The sequence below is a fragment of the Callithrix jacchus genome, chromosome 7 (assembly GCF_049354715.1).
Source record: "Callithrix jacchus isolate 240 chromosome 7, calJac240_pri, whole genome shotgun sequence".
Taxonomy (NCBI): Eukaryota; Metazoa; Chordata; class Mammalia; order Primates; family Cebidae; genus Callithrix; species Callithrix jacchus.
In genome coordinates this window covers 157,742,173-157,767,317 of record NC_133508.1, presented here as the reverse complement: position 1 = coordinate 157,767,317, position 25,145 = coordinate 157,742,173, and the positions used below count along the sequence as shown (strand labels likewise).

The 25,145-nt window shown below is 42.4% G+C and overlaps 2 pseudogenes across 1 annotated transcript; one reads left to right on the top strand and one right to left on the bottom strand.

Moving 5' to 3' along the window:
• The first annotated feature begins 762 nt into the window (after window positions 1-762).
• Window positions 763-12,065, top strand: LOC100390948 (eukaryotic translation initiation factor 5B-like; annotated as a pseudogene).
• Window positions 12,066-13,900: 1,835 nt separating this feature from the next.
• Window positions 13,901-23,239, bottom strand: LOC100390579 (DNA repair protein REV1-like; annotated as a pseudogene). Its single transcript, XR_013520606.1, has 9 exons — window positions 23,214-23,239; window positions 22,599-22,860; window positions 20,892-21,058; window positions 18,205-18,311; window positions 16,565-16,750; window positions 16,129-16,335; window positions 15,416-15,649; window positions 14,653-14,832; window positions 13,901-13,945 (listed from the first exon to the last, which is right to left on the bottom strand). The product of XR_013520606.1 is annotated as a DNA repair protein REV1-like (transcript).
• Between the last annotated feature and the right edge of the window lie 1,906 nt (window positions 23,240-25,145).

Below are 25,145 nucleotides of genomic sequence, written 5' to 3'. Positions count from 1 at the left end.
TTAAAGGTGTAGAGCATGTTTCTAAGTATTCTAAGGACCTCATATGCTAATTTTAACATCTTTTTCATTTCCTACTGATTTGCCTACTTAGTAGCATTCAGAGTCATCTGTTTCTTTATCGCCCCAGACTCAGTCCCCAGATTATGCTTTTGATTGTTTGTTTGGCTAGTGAGTATTTTCCTTTCTTCTATACTCATTTGTCACTCGTTGAAAAGTGAGGGAAAATAGATTCTGTCATTAACAAAACAGATATAACCCTAATTTGATCAACAAAACTATTAAAATAGGCTGCTTTAATTTTAGAAAGAAAATAATTTTTAAAATTTTTTGGTATGTGATTTTCTTTTTTGGAGACAGAGTTTTCGCTCGTTACCCAGGCTGGAGTGCAATGGCTCGATCTCGGCTCACCGCAACCTCCGCCTCCTGGGTTCAGGCAATTCTCCTGCCTCAGCCTCCTGTGTAGCTGGGATTACAGGCACGCGCCACCATGCCCAGCTAATTTTTTGTATTTTTAGTAGAGACGGGGTTTCACCATGTTGACCAGGATGGTCTCGATCTCTTGACCTCGTGATCCACCCGCCTCGGCCTCCTAAAGTGCTGGGATTACAGGCTTGAGCCACCGCGCCCGGCCGGTATGTGATTTTCTAGTGATGGTACTTGCTAGGATTGATTGCTCCTGTCTATCACAAGAACTGCTTTGGAATTCCAACAATATGTATTAATAGTCTTAGGATGATTCTAGGATCTTATATTTCCAATCAAATGGCAGCCACTTCGGAACTCATGGAGGCTGATGGGCAGCGTGGTCCCACGGGAGTTTCTAATTTAAGAGTGGTTGCCGATGAGCAGTCTGTAAGGATCTTTTGGTACAAGTCACACAGTTCTGTATATATGAGCCATACGTGAGGAATTTTCTGGAGCTATTCATACAGTTCTTGAATGTTCTGAATTTTTTAGAGATCTTTCTCATGAAAAACCTTTTACAGATTGACAGCTTATATGATTGGAAAAAGAGTCCCGACTCTGATGTGGCTGCTACTTTAAAGAAGCAGAAAAAAAAAATACAAAAGATGAATTCGAGGAGCGAGCAAAGGCTATTATTGTAGAATCTGCACAGCAGGTAAGAAGGCCTTTCCTTCTTTATGCAGAGCCTTTCTCATAGAGTATTTATTATGTTATCTTTAGAAGGAAGTCAGCGTTTTTGTTAATACTGGTTCTTTCCCTTCGTTGACAGCAATTTTTAAATTCTTTTTCCCTTTTATCCTTTTTAATATCAGAAAGCTAATATTTCAAAGATCTCTTTGCAGTCTGAATAATTTAGAAAACCGAGTTTACTTAGAACTACTTTGCTGTCATACGTTAATGCCTATAGGCTATCCATGATCACTTCTAGTGTTTGTGAGGAGTTTAAATGATTAGCCATTTGCTTATCCAGCTTCTCGTTAATTATGCCTATTCCAGATACCTTTTCTTTACAGCCTGGTGTTTTCCATGATTTTTGCTCCTAGGGTTTAAATGCTGCTTTGTTTTATGAGAATAAAGATCCCCGCACTTTGGTGTCTTTGGTACCTACCTCTGCACGTACTGGTGATGGCATGGGAAGTCTGATCTACCTTCTTGTGGAGTTAGCTCGGACCATGTTGAGCAAGAGACTTGCGCAGTGTGAAGGGCGAAGAGCACAAGTGATGGAGGTAACGATCAACTTTTCAGTTTATTGTCTAAAAAAAATAGTGAGTTCCTCGAGTGGAGGATACTTCTAGATTTAATGAACATGGTGCATTGTACGTATGTCTTCCTCTTTGCAATAATGTCTTTTAGGTTAAAGCTCTCCCAGGGGTGGGCACCAATATAGATGTCATCTTGATCACCAGCCGTTGGAAGGAAGGAGATGCAATCATTGTTCCTGCAGTGGAAGGGCCCATTGTAACTCAGATTCCAGGCCTCCTGTTACCTCCTCCTGCGAAGGAATTACGAGTGAAGGTACGCTGAGGTGGGAAGTGTCGACACGTGGGGACTTAAAGAGTGTTTAGAAGTTCTGCTGAGATTGTTTCCTCACTTTGAAAGCTGTTTGACTTAATACCGAACACACATACCCTTCACTCTCCCTTTTATTTTGGATGTCATCATACAGGAAAGCCTATCTGTCAGAGTAGAGATGCGTGAAAATACCTACTTACCAGACTAGGCCTTTCCCAAACACTAAAGTACATTGTTTGGTTCTGCACTGATAACTACACTTGACTCTTGAACAACATGAGGTCTGGGGCACTGACTGCCTAGGCAGTTGGAAATTCACGTGTATTTTTTGACTCCCCCAAAACTTAACTCCTAATAGCCTACCATTGACCAGAAGCTTTACCGATCACATACACAGAAGATTAACATGTTTTGTATGTTGTATCACATACTGTAGTCTTACAATAAAACAAGCTAGAGAAGAGAAAATGTGATTAAGAAAACCATAAGGAAGATGACACAGTTTCACTGTTTGTTAAGTGGTAGTGGATCATCATAATGGTCCTCATTCTGGTCTTCATGTTGAGTAAGCTGAGAGGGAGGAAGGAGAGGGGGTTGGTCTTGCTGTCTCTGGTGGCAGAGCTGGAAGAAATTCTTAAGTGGGCACATGCAGTTCAAGTCCATGTTGTTGAAGGATCAACTGTAGTTTTCTTTTTTTTAACATATTTAATTGTGAAAGAAAACATTGCTCCTGAAAAGTACACATAATAGAGAAGAAAAGTTTAACAAATTGTTGGGAAGCAACCAGATGGAGAATCAGAACGCTGCTGGCACCCAGAGGCTTCCTGTGTGCTTCTTCCTGATTGGCCCCCCAGCCTTCCCCTCCCACTCCACGACCTTTCTTAGAGTAACCAGGCTTGCATTTTATGATAGTAACTAATATCTTTTATCTTTGCTTTGATTTGTAGATTTTGTGTCTGAGAGTGCTTCCCTTAAAAGTGTCTGTGGACTTTCTTTATGTAGAAATGGAGTTATTCTCAGCGTATACTTTTATATCAGGCTTTTTTTTTTTTTTTTTTTTTTTTTTGAGATAGGCTTTCACTGTGTCTCCCAGGCTGGAGTGCAGTGTTGCAGTCACAGCTCACTGCAGCCTCAACCTCCCCAGATTCAGGTGATCTCCCACCTAAGCCTCCTGAATACCTGGGACTATGGGTGTGTACCACCACACCTGACTAATTTTTGTACAGATGAGGTTTTGCCATGTTGCCCAGGCTGGTCTCAAACTCCTGGGCTCAAGCAATCCACCCATCTTGATCTCTCCAAAGTGCTGGAATTATAGGCATGAGCCACTATGCCTGGCCTATATCTGGCCTCCTTTAGTTAAAAAAAAAAACAAATGTATATAATTTGGCCGGGTGCAGTGACTCATGGCCAGTAATCCCAGCACTTTGGGAGGCTGAGGCAGGCAGATCACCTGAGGTCGGGAGTTCAAGACCAGCTTGGAGAAACCCCGTCTCTACTAAAAATACAAAAAAAATTTAGCCTGGTGTTGTGTTATATGCATGTAATCCCAGTACTCGGGAGGATGAGGCAGGAGAATTGCTTGAACCCAGGAGTTGGAGGTTGCAATGAGCTGAGATTGCACCATTGCACTCCAGCCTGGCAAAAAGAGTAAAACTCTGTTTTCAAAAAAAAGTATATAATTTTAAGGTTTCTATTCCATTATATGAGTATATCACAGCATATCTGCTCTGTTGCTGGAAAATGTAGGCAATCTCCAATTTTTTTTTTTGAGACAGAGTCTCACTGTGTCATCTAGGCTGGGATTACAGGTGTGTGCCACCCCACTCGGCTAATTTTTTGTATTTTTAGTAGAGACAAGATTTTGCCATGTTGGCCAGGCTAGTCTGAAACTCCTGACCTCAGCCTCCCAGAGTGTTGGAGTACAGGCGTGAGCCACCGCGCTCAGCCCCGTTTTTGAGTTTTGTGCTTGCTAATGATGCTGCGGCTGTGGACTTTTGTGTGTATCTCTTGGTGCGTTTGTGCCAGTTTCCCAGGGTGTGTATACCTAGAAGTGAAGGCAACACCTATCTACGGTGGGTATAACAAATTAGATATCCAATTGCATGCAGTATTTCAGTTTCACTGTTTAACATCTTCTTCACTTTTTTTGCCATTCTGGTAAGTGTGTAGCTCATTGCCAGTTCAAGGTGCATTTGCTTACTTGTTAACCCAGTTGGTCATTTAGAAATGTTTAGTAGCCAATTATTTCCTCCTTCATGAAATGTACATTTTTCGTCTCCATTCTCTATCTTACAGATGTATACGTGCTTATATATTCACAATACTGGTCTTTTGCTGTGTTTTGCAGTATCTTCTACTCTGTGACTTTTTTTCCCCTGTGGTATTTTGAGAAATTGAAGTATTTAATTTTAATGTCAAATTTATCAATCTTTTATGTTGTGGTTATTGCTTCTTGTGCCTAAACAACTTTACTCCAAGGTCATGATGAGATTCTCTTATACCATCTCCTACTGCTAACCACTTATCAAATACATTTGGTGGCAAATGTTTTTTATCTCTACAGAACCAGCATGAAAAGCATAAAGAAGTAAAAGCCACTCAGGGGTAAAGATTCTTGGAAAAGACTGGAGAAAACCTTTGCCGGTGTACCCCTCCTCATGGCTTATAAAGAAGATGAAATCCCCGTTCTTAAAGTAAGTTCATTTAATATTTTTTTCCTCAAAAGCTATTTGAGTTCTGGCAAGTGTCAGCAGTACACATGCTAGGGATGGTGACCAAAACTGCTCTGTCTTTGTGAAGCCTGCCATCCCTTGGCTTCTTAGCACACCCGATGCTTTTAAATTATTTCAGTTCATACAATCCTAGAAATTTGTATCATTTTTATGTGTACTAGAATTCTAAAAATAATGCATTTTATTCAAATAAAAAAGAGAGTCAAAAGCTGGAAGTCAGCTTGACATAGTGACGCATGCCTTTAATCCCAGCTGCTTGGGAGGCTGAGGCAGGAGAATCACTTGAACCTGGGAGGCAGAGGCTGCAGTGAGACGAGATCACGCCACTGCCCTCCAGCCTGGGTGAAAGCGAGACCCTATCTCAAAAAGAAGCTAGAAGTCGGCCGGGCACGGTGGCTCAAGCCTGTAATCCCAGCACTTTGGGAGGCCGAGGCGGGTGGATCACGAGGTCGAGAGATCGAGACCATCCTGGTCAACATGGTGAAACCCCTTCTCTGCTAAAAATACAAAAAATTAGCTGGGCACGGTGGCGCGTGCCTGTAATCCCAGCTACTCAGGAGGCTGAGGCAGGAGAATTGCCTGAACCCAGGAGGCGGAGGTTGCGGTGAGCCGAGATGGCGCCATTGCACTCCAGCCTGGGTAACAAGAGCGAAACTCCGTCTAAAAAAAAAAAGAAGCTAGAAGCTGTATATTCTTTATAGTTGCTAGTAGTCATCTTAAAGCCTGCTTGCCTGTTTACACGAGCAGTTGGCCCATGTCCATTGTGGTTTCATAAAAGTAGACTTTGAGCCGTAGTTTGTTCACTTGCAAAGAGAAAATACAGCTGTTCCCAGCTCATGGCTCTTGTGTTCTGGGGCCATGTTTATTAAGGCAGCATCAAGTCATGCCGTTGGGAATAAGCTCTCTCAGGGCCAGTGACAGAATAGGGCAGGCCTGCCTCTTCCACTAGTCCTGAGTCTGGAGCAGACTTACGTCCCTTCAATGGCATTGATAAACTTGTCCTGATTAAAAATCTCTTCTCCATTTCCAGAGGAGCAGTGATGAGGAACGAACTGCTGAGATCGTGAGATTATGGTAGTTCCTACCATTATCAGTCAGGCTGAGCTTTTGGGCTACCATAACACATTACATTTATATGGTGCTTTTTTAACTTTAAAAAAACTCTTCATCTCTACTATTTAATTCTGCCCACCCACCTACTGTATTTGCCAAGTGGAGCAGAGATTAGATGTATTTCAAAGTTGGTAAACCTAAGACAAAGGTGAATCAGGATACAGCTCGTGTATGGCCCCCAGAATCTCCTCCATTCCAGCACAGGCTCTATTCTGCCTTGCTCTCTCTAAGCCTTGCTTTCATATTTGCAGAGGAGCACTTAACCAAAGAGAGAAACACAGTTTTTAGATTGCTGATGATAAAAGTGTGTTGACAGCCTTATCAAACCTGATTTCCTTTCAAGGATGAATCGATCCATGAATTAAAGCAGATACTAAATGCTATCAAGTTAGAAAAAAGGAGTCTACGTCCAGGCATCTACACTGGGTTCTTTGGAAGCTCTACTTGAATTTCTGAAAACATCAGAAGTGCCCGTAATTACACCTGGCTCCACAAGTGAGTGGTGGTTGGTCGTGGTTTTTTGGTGCCATCACATTACCTGATACATAGAGATAAACCTGGCAACTCCCATTTTTGCAGTAAGAAGGAATTAACATTGGTGCAGCACATAAAAAAGATGTTATGAAGGCTTCGGTGATGTTGGAGCATGACCCTCAGTAAGTAATTTCTCTTGCTATGAAGGCTTTCATGTTACTTACCTGTCTTAAAACTGTTCTATCTTAGAAACTGTCCTCTGTGACATACTGTGGTTTTGATTGCAGGGTCTTTGATGTGTTAACCTTTTGGGTATGCAGTAATTTTGGCCTTCGATGTGAGAATTGAACGAGATGCCCAAGAAATGGCTGATAGTTTAGGAGTTAGAATTCTTAGTGCAGAAATTATTTACCACTGATCTGATGCCTTTACAAAATATAGACAGGACTACAAGAAACAGAAACAAGAAGAATTTAAGTAAGTTACTGTTTTTATTTACTTTAAGACTGTGTGAGTGAACATGATTGAGAATTACTGAATTCTAGAAAGGGCTGTTAACAGCAGAAGCATGGCATTTCCTCATCCACCAGAGGCTGCATCCTGAGTGGTGTGTTACAACCCAGCCCAACACACTGGGGACATTCCAGCAGTGTGCAAACAAGTCTCGTCTGTGACCTTTCAGTTTAATGATCTTGGCAGACCTGGGTGTCTTTAACGGGTTAGTAGTTAATTAAGTTTGGGGACTTTCTCTGGTAGGGGTTGTTTATCTGGGATTACATAGAAGTAACAAAATTTGAGTGAGGAAAACTGGTAAATAAGGTAAGAGATTCTGTGGGAGAGAAATCCATTCCTGTACCAAACTTTGCAAGTACTCACAGTGCATACACTGCTGTAGTGGTAGAGGAGGGATCGGCAGAGAACCAGGCCAGGCTCCCTCCTCCTGGAGGTGAGAGGACACTTTTTTTTTCTTTTCCTTTTTTTCCTTTCAGGCAGGATCTTGCTCTATCACCCAGACTGTAGTGCAGTGATCATGGCTCACCCCAATCTCTGCTTACCAGGCTCAAGTGATCCTCCACCTCAGCCTCCCGAATAGTTGGGACTATAGGCTCACAGCACTATGCCTGGCTGATTTTTTGTATTTTTGGTGGAGATGGGGTTTTGCCATTTGGCCAGGCTGGTCTTGAACTCCTGAACTCAAGTGATCCTCCTGCCTTTGCCTCCCAGAGTGTTGCGATTATAGGATTGAGCCACTGCACCTGGCCTGGGACATGCTCTTATGTGAGACAATCAACACATGCATGAGAAGTGCTAAAAAAAAAAAACAAATAAAGCAGGGAAGGGCTTAGATAAAGAGAGGAGGGGCTGTGATTAATGATGTGGTTGGGGAAGGCGTCTCATCTCTCCATACAGTAAGCTGCACAGGTACGTGGTGAGTGTCCAGATAGAATGGCAGTGCAAGGCAGAGTGACCAGAGGGGACAGTGATAGATGAGGTCAGAGAGGGTGGCGGGACCTGTATTGCCAAGGATCTTACAGGCCGTGGGAAGCATTTAGCTTCTCTGAGTTGTGTGAGAACGCATTGCCAAGGCTGTTGATTCACAATCAGACCGGTTAACTGGGTTGTTATGTGGGCCTCGGGATGTTAGGAAGTCAGTGACGAAAGCCTCTCAGGACGCTTCCATAGTCCCAGCAAGAGGTTTAGGTGATTCACACCACACCGACCACAGGAGGGATGGCGGAGTTTGGGATGCATTTTTAAGTGGAGCTTACTAGTAAATATTAGGGTTTAGACTGGTTTATGCTCATTTTAGATCATGAAACCTCAAGAAGATTCTACTTGATTAGGAAGACTGCTGGAAACTTCTAAAGCACTTTAAGCCTGTGCTCAATAAGCAGGGTAATTATGCAGTGGCCTTTTTGGATCAAATGGTTTGGGAACATGGTGGAGAAAAGGAGGGTGATAATACGGTTTGACGTCTATGTGGTCCCCCAGTAGCCTACACATGTGCCAAGCGAAGGTACTGCCGAGGTTCTAAGCCCTAGAGTGTGGCTGACATCTTCAGCAGCCAGGCTCAGTGTTTTAGACTGGGAACAGAACCTGTGATACAGCTTCTTTTGGGGTTAGGGTTTTAAAAGAGAAGAAAGCAAAGACTTGGGAGGCAATAGGATGGGAAGGAGGAAGTTAAGAAGAAAAGGAAGAAGTGCCTTGGGCATGGGTTAGCTCTGGGCTGCAGCACCCTGCCCGCCCCTCTCCTGTGGCCGCCGAGGAAAGCTGCTTTCCTCTAAAGACAGAAGCTTCATGTTCAGCTGCAATTTTTCTTTCCATGTTTAAGTGATTCTGTAAGCTTAAAAATTCTTTTTTGCTTTCAGGCACATAGCAGTGTTTCCCTGCAAGATGAAAATACTCCCTCAGTACATTTTTAATTCTCAAGATCCAATAGTGATAGGGGTGACAGTGGAAGAAGGTCAGGTGAAACAGGGGGCACCCGTGTTTGCTTGGGACCATGTGCGTCCCAAGGAAAAATGTAAGTTTCAGTCGCACATTTTGTTTCCCTCCTTCCCGACTAGACACAGGTTAGAATTATTGGAAAGACACCCATGCAGGTTCCTGTGCACCTGCCTCTTGCATGACCCAGGCTGCCTCACTGCTGCTGATGCTTTGATTCCTTGGGGAAAGTGCCTGCTGCCAACCATCTCCATTAGAAACTTGCCCCTTTGTAATTACTCCGTAATCTGTCTGGTACCTAGAGTTCCTCACGGACATCCTGATTCTTGACAGCCTTTACCGCAGTGGCTCTAGTACCCACTGGCAAGCCTCGCTTAAGTCAACCATTACATAGACAGTTGGAAAATTGTCGATAACCCATCATCCCCCCCGCCCCCCCGTCTCTTATAAACAACCTCTTTTCCCACTGACTTTTTTATTGAGTTATCCCATAGACTCAGCGGTTTTTTTGATGTGTTATAATCCATTGCCTTTATTCTTTTGATACTCAGATAATCCAGTGTGGTCAGAGGATTTAAACTGGTTCCTGTATCCCCTGTATCCTTGACACACAGCGCACTGGAGCATCTTCTTCCTTTCTGGTGCAGTGAAATGTTTCAGCCTCATCTAGGACTTTCCCTGCCCCAAACCTGGTTCCTGTAATGGACAATGGCACTTAGAAGTTGTCATAGCTTTGAGAAGCAGATGGGAGCCCTGGAGAGAGTCCTCCTTTGTTTCTCCAGTACAGTGGCGCAACCTCGGCTCACTGCAACCTCCACCTCCTGGGTTCCAGGGATTCTCCTGCCTCAGCCTTCTGAGTAGCTGGGATTATGGGCGCCCACTACCACGCCCGGCTAATTTTTGTATTTTTAGTAAAGTGGGGTTTCGTCGTGTTTTCCCGGCTGGGATTACAGGCTTGAGCCACCACCGCACCCGGTGAGTTATCTTTTCTTTCTGAAGGGCAAGGCAGACTGGAATGGATTCACCCCAGAGCAGTGCGTATGCTTGGAAATCATCATGGTTAGACGTGAGAGACAGACACGCAGGATGTCAGCTTCTGGCCTCATGGACTCCGAGCTGAAGAGTCCCGTGGTCTGCCTCTCGCAGGACTGTACAGGGTCTCCCTCTGTTTTGCCACGTTCACTAGGCCGATCTCGAACTCCCGACCTCTTGATCCTCCCCGACCTCAGGATCACGGCTCACGGCAGCGTCGACCGCCCCTCTCTGGACTCAGGAGAAGGTGGTGTCGACTGAGCTCAAGATGATCTCAAACGTTTGCGCTCCAGCCATCCTCCCACGTCGGCCTTTGAGACTGCTGCGATGACAGACGTGAACGTGGACCCGGCCTGCTCGTATTTGTCTTGCGTGTTTTTTTCCACTCCTTGTTTCCGGTCTGGACGCACAGTTGATAATACGGGCGTTGCAAACAAAGACGATTTTCACACATCTCACGATCCTGCCTTTTCTTTCCAGTGCCGTAAGCCGCATCGAGGGTTGTTTTATATAGTGTAGAAAGCTTTGGCGTTGGCCACGTGCACCTGATTTTTTTTTTTTTTTTTTTTTTGGACGAAGTCTCTCTCTCTCTCTCTCTCTCTCTCTCTCTCTCTCAGCTGTGTTGGGAAACTCTGTTCTTAGGACAAATTTTCATACTCCGTGAAAATTTCCCCTTCAAAAGAGCATCTCTTGAAAGATGAAAATGATTTTAAAAATAAAGAGAAAGACAAAAAGCAAAAAAAAAAAAAAAAGTTGTCATAGCTTTTCTACCATTTCAGTGGACTAAGCCAGGGCATTTATTTGTGGTAATTATTTTCTGTGTGGCTTTGGCCTCCTAAACCAAAGCTCTCCCTGTTTTCCCTCTTAGTCTCCAATGTTTTTCTCCACAAGGGAGTCAGGGTTTTTTCACCAAAACTCTGAAATCATGTCACTCATCAGCTCACAGGCCGTCATTCTTTAATTTCAGGATGAGGTCCTCAATATGACTTCATTCCCACCGACACCTCAAGCTCATTCTTGCTTGACTCAGACCCTTTGTCCCTGCTGATCCCTCCTGTTAGGGCACCTGTCACGTAAAACAGTACAATAGAAAATGACATTGGGTCAACAGCGCACTTGTCATGTTTTGCAGAGCGCATTATCTCCTGTCATTGTTACATGTGAAGGGAATAGGCTGTGTGGTGGTGCCAGCCTAGTTTACCAGATGAGGACGTTACACTGTGAGACATTAAGTGATGAGTGAAGGATCGCGTTGCCACGACTTTGAAAACAGTGTCTTGTGCTCCAGCCCTTACTTCCGCTCTCCAGCCCTGGAGCCTGTGATGGGCGTGAATTCTTCTGCATGCCACTGTCATTCGTTCTTATTTTACAGTTTGTCGACATCGGAATAGTAACAAGTATTGAAATAAACCATAAACAAGTGGATGTTGCAAAAAAAGGACAAGAAGTCTGTGTAAAAATAGAACCTATCCCTGGTGAGTCGCCCAAAATGTTTGGAAGACGTTTTGAAGCTACAGACGTTCTGGTCAGTAAGGTAAGTATTTCCGCAAACACGGCAGACTCTTCTTGGGTCACCTGTACCCCATAGCTCCTTGGGCTTCAGGTTGATTGTAGAATCTGATGGGGCTGGATCCCCCATTAGGGCTTGATCTCTAGCTGGGCCTTGTCTGCTGAGGAAGTTGCCCCATCAGGAAAGCAGCACCAACAGAGCAGCAGCTAGGACTTTTAGGTCCCCTGGTGCCCGACATGCCAACCAGATGTGATTTTGGAATTCTCTTCCCCAGGCAGGCGAGCCCTGTTTTCATTTCTGCTTAAGCCTCATTACAGTGACAGCAGGCATCTGGGGCCACAGATTTTTTTGGTACATGTTTGTTCCGTTGGGTTTAACCTGTTTGTGCCTCGGGCATTGCAGATCAGCCGGCAGTCCATCGATGCACTCAAAGCCTGGTTCAGAGATGAAATGCAGAAGAGTGATCGGCGGCTTACGTGGAGCTGAAGAAACTATTTGAAATCATCTAATTTTTCCACGTGGAACAGGAACTGGAGTAAATGCAATATTGTGTTGTAACATCCCAACGAAACAAGACAAAAAACGGAACAGATGTACCTGGACACTAATGGACTTAAATTTGGAAGGAAGAAAAATGTGTGTTTAAAATGTTTTCCACGAGAAACCAAGAAACTTACATTGGCTTGACAGTGGTCATTACATGTCCCCACAGTTCCAATGTGCCTGTTCACGCACCCCTCCTTTCCCCAACCCTTCTCTACTTGGCTGCTTTTTTAAAGTTTACCCTTCCACAAATTTGGATTTTTATTACAGATCTAAAGCTCTTTCAATTTTACACTGATTAAATCAGTACTGCAGTATTTGATTAACCAAGCTTCCGCAGACTTTGTGATTCTTGGGACTTTTTTGATGTCAGAAATACTTCTTTATTTATGCATATTCTTCCCAGCATTCTTCTGCCATATGCCTTTAGGGCTTTTATAAAACAGAAAATTAGGTATTCTGACATTTATCTGCTTCGTGTGAAACCGTGGTGTAAAAGCACAGCTGGCTGCTTCTTACTGCTTGTGTAGTCGTGACTCCATTGTAATCATCCCAATTCCAAACCAAACTACCAATAAAGAAGAGAGACATCGACCAGTAAGCTCCGTCGGGCTTCCATGTTAGTGTAGCTTCTCTCCCAAAAGTTGTCCTCCTAGGACAAGAATCATCTTACCAACAACTGTCACACTACCTTGAATGCCAGCACCTGGTAAGAGTAGAGATTTTTATACATTATTCTTGGTATGTTTTGTCCTAGAAAATTCCATCATGCTACATTTCCTGATATTTGGGCTTAGTGTTTCTAAATTGTAGCAGGCAAACCTTAACGATTCATTCATAGTAGTAACCTGTAGCTAGTTTTGTGGTTGTTTTGAAGTCAGTGTGGGGTGTCTGAGGAAAAAGTTCTAAATACCCACTAGCATAGACTTTTAAACTATATTTTTATTTTAAAGTCATGGCAAAACATATAGCATAAAAATATTTTATATACGCTTGAAAATCTATACCGTTCCTTTTTATCATCAAAATTTCTCAATGGCCAGTAGAGGCAAAGACAATACCACCTGTGATCTGTGGGACAATAATGTTCCCAGGAAAAAATCTTCAAGTGGGTGTGAGTGTGTTTCTAATTCAAAATACGTAGATTTCTCCGCATGGAAGAAGTAAAGATTTTCCTAACATGCTCCTGCATTCGTACTTGGAGACAAGAATAAGATGGTTTAGGCTGGGCGTGGTGGCTCAAGCCTGTAATCCCAGCACTTTGGGAGGCCGAGGCGGGTGGATCACGAGGTCAAGAGATCGAGACCATCCTGGTCACCATGGTGAAACCCCATCTCTACTGAAAATACAAAAAATTAGCTGGGCATGGTGGTGTGTGCCCGTAATCCCAGCTACTGAGGAGGCTGAGGCAGGAGAATTGCCTGAAGCCAGGAAGCGGAGGTTGCGGTGAGCCGAGATGGCGCCATTGCACTCCAGCCTGGGTAACAAGAGCGAAACTCCGTCTCAAAAAAAAAAAAAAAAAAAGATGGTTTAGAAGCTTTACCCTTTCTTGGAACAAGTAGAATCCTGGTCTGAGACCTCTCAGGAATTTCAGAGCTTAGCAGCCTGGCCTGGAGGCTTTTCAGCCTTTTAGTAGAATAAACAGTAGTTACTTCCTAGAGTCGAGTTTTTAAGGATTCACAAAAAGGAGACGGTACAAAATATACATACAGTTCTTTATTAAAAAACTGTAAACACTTCACTGTAAAAATCCATAAAACTTTATAAACAAACATTTTGTAAATAGAATTTACGCTACGGTAAAATAATTAATGAATTAACACAATTATTTACATGCAATACTGACAAATTTGGCACTTTTTGAAAAGAAATGTACAAAACACTTGCTTTAAAAGAAATTTAAAATTTATAATTTTAATTATATATTACTATCATGCACTTTGCAAATACCTCACAAGCACCTATGGCACAGCTATCGGAGAGCATCAGGCTCTCTGGGTATATTTATGTAACTTTCAATGTGCTTCCGTAAGTCTGTTGTAAAACCACCTGAACATTGTCAAGAATAAAGTCAAATGCCATATTCCGAAGCGATTCCACTGACTGCTGCATCAACCTGGAGGTGGGGAGAAAAGAACATCATTAGGAAAGGTCCTTAAAGACTATTCCTTTTTACATATAAAAACTGATTTTAGCCAAAAAAAAAAAAAAGAAAGAAAGAAAAATATCCTGGCCGGGTGCAGTGGCTCATGCCTGTAATCCCAGCACTTTGGGAGGCCAAGGTAGGCAGATAAGCTGAGGTTGGAAGTTCAAGACCAACCTGGCCAACATGGTGAAATCCCATCTCTACAAAAAAATAGAAAAATTAGCTGGGCATGGTGACATGCCTGTAATCCCAGCTATCCAAAAGGCTGAGGCAGGAGAATTGCCGGAACCCAGGAGGCAGAAGCTGAAGTAAGCCGCTCCAGCCTGGTGACAGAGTGAGACTCTTGTCTCCAAAAAAAAAAAAAAAAATCCCAAAAAACAATTTTCTTTTTTTGAGACAAGGCCTCTATCAACCAGGCTAGAATGCAGTAGTGCAATCATGGCTCACTGCAGCCCCCACCTCCCAACTGGGACCACACATGCCACCACGCCCATATTATTTATTTTTTATATTTTTTAGCAGAGATCGGATTATGCCATTTGGCCAGTCTGGTCTCAAATGATCTACCCACTTCAGCCTCCCGACATGTGAGCCACTGTGCCTAGCCCGCTTCCTATGGTATTTTAATCCCATGTAAGAAAGACCTTGAACATTATACACTGCCAGTAATTACACACCGGAGTGACTCCATTACTCTTTATTTTCGTTTTTGTTACATGCCACTTCCAAGGCTCACCAGATGCACTGGCTGACTGCTGGTGAGTGCTGTTCTCGCTCTGCCTTTGTGTTTGATCATACGCTGCTGTCAGCTCCCTTTGAAGTTCAGCAGGAAGGGCAGCAAATACCTCAGGGTCCACCTGGTGGAAGAGACAAGGTCAACGTCAAACCTGAGCTAATTCTAGATGGTAACTGGTTTATGTTTTCCACAAAATAGATTTTGCTTTCAAATAATACTTTTCTGATCTGTACGAATTCTTAACGGGTCCCCAATTATCAAAGCTGGTTAAATCTTCAAAATGGTTAGAGCAAGAATAAGGAATTAAGAATACTAACTTAAGAAAACCCACTAAACAGCAGAACAACCAGGGTAAAATGCACTAGTAGAAAATGGGAAGCAAAACATTAAAACAGGAACTCAGGCTGTTACTGTCCCCCATGTAGGATTATACATCTCCACTGTGTTGTATGCAAGTGTGGCCATTGATCTGTTTGGGCCAGATCCATGTGTTTCTGTCTTACCATGCCTTCCCCCATGTCTTCCCTCTGCTGCTTCAGCAGGGAGCTGCAGATGCAGGAGATGGAGACAAGCCCACCCTCTCCTCCTGTCCCCAGTGGAAGAGGTGTAAGATACAGAGGAGAAAGGCAAGTGACACAGGGCCTGAACCGGAGCAGCGGGTGAGAATACTGAAACTACAGCAGAGGATCCCCTATTTCACTTACCTGTGAAAATGCTGGAAGGGCTATTACATTTGTTCCTGTGTCACTGTTCGATTCTTGAGGTTCAGGTATTTGCAACAAGACTGTCCCAACTGGTTGTGGCAAAATTCCTGTATTACAGCCATGTACTGGTTCTTTCTTTTTGTCGCCACGTGATTCTGCTTGCTGAACAGCACAGACTTGCTCTACGTGTTCCCGGAGATCAGGTGGAAGTGCTTCTAGAACAGACTGATCCAGCTGTAAAATGCCGAACCCAGAGTCTGAAGTTGAAGCACGATCAGAGACGAGGTGCTGGGGAGTTGACGTGGCACTTTCAATTTCCATTTGAACACTGTGGATAACCAATGTAAGGTACAGACCATCAAGAAACCTGTTTGCAAATACTGCAAAAAAAAAACAAAAAACCTTTGAAGTAAGGCCTCTACTTCGCCACTAATCACTAAAGCTGCCTTGCTGAATACAGTGTCTACACAATGACCACACCGACAATGGCAGTTCCTAGGAGGCCTGCCTTTCAACCATGCTTTATAACTTGCAAGAGCTGCAAATCTTTGCAAAAGCACTTTCACCGAACCCAATTACTGCTTACTTAGAATCAACACCATGACTTACCCTAACAAGTGGCCCTTTCTCCCTTTCTTAGGATGAAGAAATAAAAACACCATTTTCATTTGTAAACGACTTTTGTACTTATATTTAGGACCGTCAAAGTGTACCTGGGAAGGTGACGGGACCTCTATACTAAGGTTACGTCTTGACTGCACACTGACAGGAGAATGCAGACCATTCCATTTCCCTGAAGCCTCAGTCTTGTTAGTATCAGGACTGATACTGGTCGGCAGATGTGCAGGAAAATGTGGCAAGAAGGTGCAAGTTCTAGAAGCACAGAAATGATATTTCCAGATCCACCGCAGCCAGAAATACTACAAAGAGAAAATACAGAAAATAGCCTCTTCAGAGCATTGGGCAGGGCCTTTAATCCCTGACTTCCCCTGTCTACTGCAAATAAAATAACTTTATTATTGATTCATCATAATGAAGAATATAAATATTTTTTAAATCGCATAAAGCTGTGTCAATTTTAAAACCAACTGCCACCTTTCCAAGGACATAAGCAGCACTTAAACAAGAACCACACTGATGACCGCCAACCTTCCTTGTGCTCCTCTTCTGTGGATTTCTTAGCTTTCTGAACTTGGAAGGTATCACGGACAGAGTGTGACCCATGAGGAAAGTGGCTTGACTGAATCGGTGGGCGACTGGGACATGTGGAAGTATTCGGATCAGCTGGAACCAACTGATTAACGTGAATCCCAACATAGAACCCAGAAAAAAGTGCTTCTAGGAAAACTAAAGTGAAAATATGAATTCAACTAAGCAAAATCCTCAGCAAATCCTTTTCACTATCTCCTAGATCCTGTTTATAGAATAAAGGTAAATCAAAGTATTCAGTCTTATATATGACTTATTAGACTTATTACAAAAACAATTTCTAGATTTTCATCTCAATCTTGAATGTATCCAGTTCTCCCAAAATACACCAAAAGGTCTTTATAATCAGAAAATCCAAACAAGTGGAATACTGTATTCCACTGATGTTTAGTCAACTGAGGTTTTCAATCAGGATAAAAAAATTTGCGGACAGTCTACTTGGAAACTTCACTATTTGTGTCTTTGTAAAATGAAATACTTCTCAAAAGATATCGGTGGGAGTGAAGAACAGTACATACACCACAGATCCCTCCATAAAGTGCCATTGTAACAGTATTTCAGGGAGAAATTTCACTTATGGCTGGCTTAGTGACTAATACTTCCACAAAGCCCACATCAAGCCAAAACAACGCTTACTTACACGTGCACACATAAAACTAAAGCTCTAAAGATTTTTTATTTTGGGATAGCCTCACTGTGTCACCCAGGCTGGAGTGACTCATGCAAGCTCTGCCTCTCGGGTTCAAGTGATTCTTATGCCTCAGCCTCCCGAGTAGCTGGGACTACAGGCATGCACCACCACACCTGGCTAATTTTTGTATTTTCAGTAGGGATGGGGGCCAGTTACAGTGGCTCTCACCTGTAATCCCAGCACTTTGGGAGGCCAAGGCAGGTGGATCACCTGAGGTCAGGAAGTTCGAGACCAGCCTGGCCAACATGATGAAACGCTGTCTCTACTAAAAAAAAAAAAAAAAAAAAATTAGCTGGGTGTGGTGGTGGGCACCTGTAATCCCAGCTACTTGGGAAGCTGAGGCAGGAGAACTACTTGAACCCAGGAGGCAGAAATTGCAGTGAGCTGAGAGCGCATCACTGCACTCCAGCCTGGGCAACAGAGCAAACACTCCGTTTCAAAAACAACAAAAATCTACAGTTTTGACATTTTGATGCCTCTTGCCTGTTTCAAAGGCATCTTGATGTGCCTGTGGTTTCACTTCCTTCTAGGTTTTCATACAGCAGAGTATGTGTCTGATTAAAAAGGACCTTAAAGGGACAAAATTTATGTATTCATACTCCTAACAGTTATATCCACCTCTAGAAAACAAGAATGGGGGAACATGTATACTAGCCCCTGGTTAATTAGGGGTAACTTGGAAAGTACAATAAGAATCTAAGAAAATTATTTGAAAATGAAGGAGATCAAATTGGAGAAAGTCAAGAATTTTTGTTTCTTTTTCTTGTATCACAAAGCAGCTAAAGATCTACATATAAAGTCCCTACACGCCAGCAATAGCCATTCTGAGAGCAAGGCTCAAATGAGAGAAACATTACAGAAAGTCAGAAGTTACAATTTTATCAAACACTTACCCCTCTCATATCCGATATATTTAATTTCATTGTATGAAACATGTTCAGCATCGCCTTTCCAATTATTTTTCCAGTATCTGTTGCCAGGTAAAGAGTTACAGTCCTGTAAGTGTTAGAATTAAGAAACAAAAGCTTCATTCCATGCCTATTCACTAGTACTTCAGTAGTATGGAACTGTTTGAAGAGTTATAGAAAAGTTGTAAACAGTTACAACGAAGGTTATAAAAGTGAATGTCACAATCTCTCTTCAAGGAAGCCCAAAATGCTAGTTACATTGGCAACGAAGGGGAGACAAAAATTACGCAACACTGAACTTTAAGGTAAAAACCATAATGGACACTTGGGTCAACTGAAAATGAAGCTGAGAAATTTAGAAAAAGATACATTTTAGTTAACACATGCAAAAATAAATAACATTTTTCAACCAAAGCACAAACAAATGGTAAACACAATGTTCTTGATTCCAAGAGAAGTTTTAGGTTCTAAGATTATGTGCAAATAATATATGCTGAGGTACAGCAAATATTCTCTGTATTTTGGTGCTTGACTGTCCTTTCACTGTGTTTATAGAGCAAAGCCAATATACAATTCTTAGATCTTTAAGAACTCTTGAAGGAGGACCAAATGATTCATCAGCATTATTAGGTCCCAAAGATGTGCTGACCTCACCCACCATTTCATCAAAGCCTTCTGAGCTTCTCTGGCATGAGCAGAGTGTCTCATGGCAAATAGAATTTCGAACACAGTAACAGATTAATAAGTTACTACCAGTTCTCTTTCCAAAGAAAAGTTATTTTATGTTTTGGATGGTCCTTTCCGTGTATAATGAACAAATGAAGTTCCAGACCTTTAAACAGGAAATATTCCCAGAAAAAATATTATAAATTGAATCTGATTTTCCCTTAGAAACTATTTAGAAAGATAATTGTATTACTTAGTCAACTTATAGAAATGGCCCCCAAAGGCTGGGCACAGTGGCTCACACCTGTAATCCCAAAACATTGGGAGGCCAAGGCAAAAGGATTGTTCAAGACCAGCCTGGGCGACAGAGCGAGATCCTGTTTCTACAAAAATGAATTTTTAAAGTAAATAAATACCTGACAATACTATTTACTACTTGAAATACATGTGTAACACTTGGGTAGGTAAATATAATAGTTCAAGGTAACCAACTGATAAAAATGTATTTTATACATTACGTTGTTTAATCGTTATTTATAATTGCTGCTTTCATGGTGAACAAACGCATTAATGGTGAACTTGGGAGTTTCTCTAAGAGCAGTCACCTCATAATCTAGCAGTATCAACATAACATGAATGTTCTGTGTATGGTTGGCATGAGCTAAACTTCAGCAAAACTCTACTTTATAGTTCCTTATAAGTAGCTTTCAGTGTCAAAGGTCTCAAAATTTTGGTTTAACAGATAAAACACGGTTTTGGTTTGACAGGTAAAATGACATGTAAAACCAAGGATCTTCATAGTGATCACAAATCTTACATGAAGTTTAGCATTAAGTGGCTGGCCTTGACATAAAAAATCAAGGTTTCAGAGGCCACTGTGGCTCACGCCTGTAATTCCAACACTATGAGAGGCTGAGGTGGATGGATCATTTGAAGTCAGGAGTTCAAGACCAGCCTTGCCAACATAGTGAAACCCCATCTCTACTGAAAATACAAAAATGAGCTGGGTGTGCTGGCATACACCTGTAGCCCCAGCTACCTGGGAGGTTGAGACAGGAGGATCGCTTGAATCCAGGAGACAGACAGAGGTTTGCAGTGAGCTGAGATCACACCACTGCCCTCCAGCCTTGGCGACAGAGCCTGACTCCATCTCAAAACAAAAACAAAAACAAAAACAAAAACAAAACAATAGGGTTTTTAAGTGCTTTTACCAGCTTTCAGACATTACAGTGATTCATTCATCTTTTCACCAATTAAATTTATACACCTATGTAAATGAAGCTGCTCTCCTTCACCATCATTTTTATAACTACTATAGTCTGTCTTTGTGTATCATCATTGTTATTTTGAGACAGACTCTTGCTCTGTCACCCAGGCTGAAGTGAACTGACGTGATCTCAGCTCACTGCAACCTCTGCCTCCCAGGTTCAATCAATTCTCCTACCTCAGCCTCCCAAGTACCTGGGACTACAGGCAAGCACCACCACGCTCATCTAATTTCTGTATTTTTACTGGAGATGGGGTTTCGTCATGTTGGCTAGGCTGATACTGAACTGCTGGCTTCAAGTGGTCCACCCGCCTTGGCCTCCCAAAGTGCTGGGATGAGCCACCATACCTGGCCCGTATCATTTTTAAAAACTACACTGAAATTTCCCTAAGGAATAAAAAGTTTCACCAAGTCCAAAAACTATAGCAGTCCCTTTGGTCTGCAGCCTTGCCCTTTCTGTCCATGCAGTAAAGTTAACAGCCTGAAGACCCCAAGCAAGGGCTGCCAAGGTCAGGAATGCTGTCAAACCAACCTCCACGTGGATAGACCTGGCTGAAACCAAGTGCGTTAACCTAAGTGGAATGCCTTGGACTGATGCCTGCTTCTACAGAACGCCAGGTAACATGGGCTTCCAGCTCTTTATTCAAACTCCTCCTTGGTTTTCTTCATTTTCTATTACTTATAACAACCTGTACTGAAATATAATTACCAGTGTCATTTTTGAGATGAGCTTACTTGGTAATGTTATCGCAAATTCCATGGTCTCCAAATTTTGCTGTTTCTACAGGAGCCCCAGGCTTTCGTACCATGATTTTGAGAGTGAGACGTTTACCGTTCATGCCAGTGGCTTCTAGTCTTTGAATTTCTTCTGAAAGACTCAGAAGAAAAGCTACCTCTTTTGGCTATGGAAAGGCAAACATGAAGAAACTTCCATTCCACTTTCCTATGTACCTAATAATTGTTTGTAAGTATTTTAACTTAGTATTAAACATGTTGGTCACTCACTATCATGCTCAGCATCTATTAAAAAGAAACATGGGCCGGCCACAGTGGCTTACGCCTGTAATCCCAGCATTTTGGGAGGCTAAGGCGGTCAGGAGATCAAGACCATCCTGACCAACATGGTGAAACCCCATCTCTACAAAAATATAAAAATTACCTGGATGTGGTGGGGCACACCTGTAGCCCCAGCTACTCGGGAGGCTGAGGTAGGAAATCACTTGAATCCAGGAGGTGGAGGTTGCAGTGAGCCAAGACAGTGCCATTGTACTCCAGCCTGGTGACAGACTGAAACTTCATCTCAAAAAAAAAAAAAAAAAAAAAAAGGTGACTAGGCATGGTGGCTCAAGCCTGTAATCCCAGCACTTTGAGAGGCCGAGGCGGGCAAACTGCCTGAGATCTGGAGTTCGAGACCAGCCTGGCTAATGTGGTGAAACCCTATCTCTACTAAAAATGCAGAAACTAGCTGGGCATGGTGCCAGGCACCTGTAATCCCAGCTACTTGGGAGGTAGAAGAATTGCTAGAACCCAGCAGACAGAGGTTGCAGTGAGCTGAGATTACGCCATTGCACTCCAGACTGGGCGACAGAGGGAGACTCCATCTCAACAGAAGAAGAAGAAGAAGAAGAAGGAGAAGGAGAAGGAGAAGGAGAAGGAGAAGGAGAAGACGAAGAGAAGAAGAAGAAGGAGAAGAAAACAATATTTGGAATACCCTCAACTATTAAATAAAAATACCCACCTTCTTGACAAAGTAAAACTAATGAGTACTTTAAAAGATATTTTTCCTTTCTTTCTTTTCTGTGCCATCAATGACTTATTGAAATTATTTCGCAATTATGTTAATAATAAAATATGTGTTCCAACACTGTGCTTATAGCCCAACCGTCCTCTATCTCCATAGGAAGATACAAACTCCTGAGGTCACAGTGCAGGCACGAGAGTATAATTAACTCATCACATTTCAAATCCTTATGATATGGGTCATTTGTACATACAAATTCAAGACACATCCAAATCCATAATCTGAAGGAAAATGGAAACTACTGAGCCATCTGTGCTGCAGCTTTCCAAAAGCATGCAAAAGGAGGGGTTCACTGAAACTTAATTTTAACTACAGCTTAAAAAGCATTTCAACATTAAAAATATTTTTCTCATTTTTTTACTGTAAATGAGAATAATTATAATCTCGAGTTCTCTAAAAACTGGCCCCCAAAGCATAATCTTTTAGTATATTTCCCCAAAAGCTAGGTTTCCTCAGTCTCAATCCTATCTTAGGCTATAACTTACCACACACTGCCTTAAAAGACCCTCCTGAGGCTCTGGGAACACAACAGTTTTAAGACTTAATTTCAAGCATCAAGAGTCCTATGGTTTCATTAGAGAGGTAGGACTGTGTAAAAATATAAAGAACAACAGAGGTAAAACCTGTTCGATGATCAGTACCTGAGTAAACCTGATTCCACAGTTGATCTCGGCTGAAACAGATTCTCTCCTTCTCAGTTCAAACTGGTCTATCATCCAAGCCACGGCAGAATGTATAAAGCATCTGACCTGTTTTGGGACCAACTCTTCCTGGAGTTATGCCATGGTCATATACTGCAAGTCTCCACACATTTTAATTCCCAAAGATGCCAACTTAGATTCCATTGAACGTCCAACTCCTAGGAAAGGGAATATATGTAGTTCTTCAACTATGCAGAATAAGCTACCAATAACAACGGTATTAATACAAAATACCCACCATTTAGGCACAAAACGACTAATTTAAAATAATTTTTAAAGTCTTTAGGTGACATAACAAAAGCATCCATAGGCTGAAGAATTTTTTTGGTGCAAAATCATGCGAAGAGAAGTATTTCTAGAATCTACTCCTCAATTTGGACTCCACATGTAGATGAACCAGAGACTTTTAAAATATGTGTAACTCAAGTTATCGAAAATGTCACTTTCCTTATTAGTGAATAATATCAAAATATCTATCTTATTTACAAAAGCAACTAAGAAACCAACCGTCCTTTAAACAAGTCTAGAGTGTGACTTATAGATACACTAGCTCACTCAGAGAATGGAAGGGGCTCTATCATGATTTCGGTCATCATCAAATTTCACAATGGTTTCAGCTGCATTTTTTTCAGTGAAAAACAGAACAAGAATTCAAAAAATGGGCCCAAATCCAACAATGCTACATGCTATCATCCTGAACAAAAGTAGTACCACTGACCGGAGGATGAAGACTCCTAAGCAAACCAACTGGTGGTTGGTTCTCTCTGAAGAGATATTAACCCTCCTACAGCTGGGCCAGCAGGTAGCTGTCCCTGTGTCCCATTCTGCAAGACGTAAGGTTTGAATCCCACCTGAAGGATACTGATAAACTCTGTTGCTCTAAGTTGGAGTCTTGGTTTTCTTCAATTTGCCCTAAATGCTTTAAAAAGGTATACAAATCTGGGAAAGAGGTTTGGCGTAACCTAAGGAAACTATAATGCTTATTAAAATGGTTCTGCACCATCAAGTGAAAATTTTCCATCAATGAGGAAAAGACAGTGTTGTGTTTCTGGTCTTCTGTAAGAAATTGTCAAATGAGAACTCAGGCTGGGTGCAGTGGTCACACCTGCAATCCCGATACTTTGGGAGGCCAAGGCAGGACGACTGCTAGAGGCCAGCAGTCTGAGTTTGAAGACAGCCTGGCAACTAAGGGAGACCTGTCTCTATAAAAAAGAAGAAAGAATTAGCCGGGTGTGGTGGTACACTCCCGTAGTCCCAGCTACATGGCAGGCTGAGTCGAAAGGATCCCTTGAGCCCAAGAGTTCGAGGCTGCAGTGAGCTATGAACCTGCCATTTCATTCCAGCCTGGGTGACAGTGCAAGACGCTGTCTTTAAAAAAGAGAACTCAGAGTGAAGTCTGCTAACTTCTGTTCACTGTTACTATTGTTATTTCTAACTCCTATCCTTCTTAGTGGTCTTCAGTAGCAGAACACCTATCTAGTCCAAGTTCTGCCAGGAAAATCTCTGGCACCAGTATATAACGCAAGATTACGAAGTCGTCAATGTGTGTCAGGCAAGTTTAAACCCAGTTACTTTATTCCTTAATGGAAGTGAGATGAAAAGCTGTTAAGGGTGCTGGTTCACATTTGTGCCATTTTTAAATCCAAGCCAGAACAGAGGCCAAGTAAATACCAGAGACCCCGAGTTAACAAACACACACAATCTTCCAGAGAAGTACCGTTCACCAAAAGGTAACATTTCAAGTGAAACCTAAGTGTTTTCCAAAATGGGGAGGAGAAACACAAGGGAACCGACAAAACACGTACTTGGTTGGTCAAAGGTAGACAGACACTTTGCACAGCGATTTGCCTTTAGAAAAGGCTCTCTGCCTCCCTTTTTGTATATCTGTTTTGTCGTAAGACTTCTGAGCATCAGGGAAGACGTTCTGTCTCTCGTTTTTCTTTCCCATTATTGCCTCAATTCCCACTCCCATAATCTGACCATGATGTTTCCCTTACAGTTCTGAGGAGCCAATCTGTTCTCAGGAACTTGCAAGATTAGCAAGAGACAAACATCATTCCGGTTTGCGGTAGGGTGTGCATGTGTTGGGGTGGATGGGCGTGGGGAGAAACCCATAGTTTTTTAGAGTATCTTTAGTATATTAGAGCAAAATTATTATGCGCTACAGGTGTAAAGGAAAGGCTATATTAAACATCACCAAGTTAAACAGAATCAATCTAGTCTGAGTGGAATGTCCCTCTAGGAAAGAAGCACAGCTCTTTTCTATGCAAGCTCATCTGATGGGATGAAATGACCTGAACTGGAGGTGGGGGAGGGAGGCGGGGGGTGTGGTCTACCTCCAATTCCTATTACTTTTGAGTTGGGGTGGGAAAATTAAGCTTGGAGATAGGACCAAAACCTTGAAGAGAGCTGCTAGTTTTAACTAAATGCCTCAATTAAGCAGGTATTTCTCAGGTAAAGATGGAAACTCTATGGAAAAAGAAAAGG